Source organism: Triticum urartu, chromosome 4 (genome assembly GCF_003073215.2).
Source record: "Triticum urartu cultivar G1812 chromosome 4, Tu2.1, whole genome shotgun sequence".
NCBI lineage: Eukaryota > Viridiplantae > Streptophyta > Magnoliopsida > Poales > Poaceae > Triticum > Triticum urartu.
The window spans coordinates 284,554,340-284,557,237 of NC_053025.1; positions in this window are offsets into that span (position 1 = coordinate 284,554,340).

A 2,898-nucleotide genomic window follows, 5' to 3' on the forward strand; every position below is an offset into this window, starting at 1 on the left:
GTGAGGAAGTTGCGTCCGGTGATAACGTGGACAATTCTCGGCCATTGGATTGGATGCCGCGGGGGACGGTGTACCGTCAAGTTTGACCAAGTCTTGGAAATGTGGCAAAAATCATCATTCACTACAGCTAAGTTGTGTTCCTCTGGTTTTCTTGGCCACGGGTTATACCAAAGTTTTAGGCAAAATTGTTTGCCATGCTTGGTTTTCAGACGGGGGCCAAGCGGATGATGCTTGGTTTTCGGATCGGGGCTGAGCGGATGACCGTCGAGGGGTGATTTTGGATTCTCTCCGATGAGTTTGAGGACAAAGTCGACCCCAACAGTAAAGGTGGTTTGGTTCCTGGTTTGTATTCTCCCTTTCTTTGGGCCTACGACTACCACGTCGCGGGATACTTGGCCGAGGAGGTTGGGGCGATCCTACAGATCTCGGCTTTCAATCCGGCGCGAGAGGGGCAACGACGAGATGGCATGCAAGGATTTTAAGAGGCCATGGTGGGTGACTTGGTGTGCGGGGTTGTCGCTCGACGCTCTTCAAAGCCCCGGTGTGGACCTCTCTCGGTGGTCGGCCATCCGATCATCACACTCACCAATTTTCTAGATAGTTTATGGACCAAGGTAATGCCTTGGAAAAGGAAGGGTAGGTTGCACCATGTGGCAGTGCATGTTAATCTTCAAAGTGTTCGTAATTTGAGGAGGGATGCCTCCTTACTTCCCCGATCTGCGGCATCACCATTGTCGGAGTCGGATGCAACCTTGGTGGATGGACATCGGCTGTTAAGTTCAAATTTGCTCGCATGTCGGACCCGGCTAGATGATGATGGGACAAATGTGGCCCATCAGGATCTGCATGCCCCCCATGACTCTGTGACAGGAATCATGCGTGGGACGATATTGATCATTTCCTTCCCTACTGCACCATGTGATTGACGTTCAGCCTTTGCGGCTTGTATGGATAAACTTGGGTTTAGGTCTCTGGGACGTGGAAAATATACACGGGTGTGGCAAACTTCGGATTCACACCTTTTTGTCAAAGCCGTCATGGCAGGGCGAGGCATGGAGCTGGGCGGTGATGATCGTGATCTTGGGAGTGCTCCTCCTCCCATGGCAGCACATCTCGTGCTGGTCCTGGTGACCGGCGTGCGCCACTGCCCAACGTGGTGGTTCCCATGGTGATGGCGGACGAGGTTATCGCAACGGTGGCCACATCAACTCTTATGGAGCCCGTGGTAATCAAGGTATGTAACAAGTTCGGGGCTCCTATGGTCAATCTTATGACGATTGCTATCCCTACCGTGATGAGCGACAATAGCAAGTTTTCGAGGAGGCGTCCAAGACAATGTCTTTGGTAACTCTACCTACAAGGTAGTATCCTCAAGCTCATTTTCTGGACATGGTGCTTGTTGGAAATATGCCCTAGGGGCAATAATAAAAATATTACTTTTTTCTTAGTTTATGATTAATGTTTATATTCTATGTATGACTACTATGGTTCTCGAGTCAGCGAAAACCAAGAGGCTCAGAGGAAAACACATGTGCACATGTAGAATTATAAGCGGTCAAATAGATTCCTAGTATTGCCTCTAGGACTAGCTTAAGTGTTGCATGATGGTTCTGTTTTCCTGATCAAAGGAATAATTAAGTGTAATGATGATGCCAACAACATTGAGGGAACGATGTTAGAAGGACAGTTGTGCTGAATTGACCAAAGTTGTATATTATACTAGGAGATTATTTCATCACAAGTCAATAGTCCATAACATGAGAAACTTGACGAATGCATAATTCCTTAGACCATGAGAGTATCGAGTCACCTCATACTGGACGATGCACTTTAGGGTTCTTCTAACATCACCCGTGATAGGGTGATCATAACGGTAGCTTATAGGTTCATCGAAAATGAATGACAAGGGACGATACTCGAGACTGAGATTTGCTCCTCTGGTGATGAAGAGATATTATTGGGGCCCTATCGGTGTGACAATATCTACCATGTTCTGTCCATACAAAGCGTGACTTGCTCACATGGATATCAAAACACAAGAATGAGAAAAAAGAACAAAACCGGTAACGAGGAGACTAGCATCAATTTTTGTAAAGTATTATGAACTGACAAGAATAGTGTGAAAGGACGTGGATGTCGCCTAGAGGGGGTGAATAGGCGGTTTAGAAACAATTGCGGTTTAGGCTCAAAAATTCAGAATAAAATTAGCGTTTAATTTGTCAAGAACAAAACCTAAATATACGAGGCTTAACTATGTGCACTAAAAACTTATGCTAATCAAGATAAATAACTATGTGATAGCAAGATATATAACATGAAGCACTATGGCTATCACAAAATCAGTGCATAAGTGTCGGTGTCAAAACCGACAGACCTCGGGTAGGGTGGCCCGAGCTGTGAGATCGGCTCGATGGGTAACAAGAGACAGAGGACACGATGCTTTTACCCAGGTTCAAGCCCTCTCCAAGGAGGTAAAACCCTGCGTCATGCTCTTGCTTATATTATGGGAGTATCAAAGTACAAAGTTGATCTACCTTGAGATCGTAAGTTGTGGTCTAAACCCTAGGGGTAACGGTGATGATGATGAATGAATGGCCCTCTACGGACTAAACCCTTCTGGTTATATAGGCACCAGGGGTAACCAGGATCATACATGGTTGGTTACCATCTAGGGATTACATGCCGAATCTAACAAATGTACTTGAAGTACACCCAAGTCTTCGGTCGAAACAGACTAGAGGCCTCCGAAGTCTCTTCTCCTCTATGGGCTGGCACTCCGGTCCATGGACTAGACCGGCTAGGCCGGGACCCCCTAGTCCTAGACACCTTTAGTAGCCCCCAAACTTGTCTTCAAAGTCGAGGATGATAATCCTCTTCGGATAATGTCTTTGGCTGGAT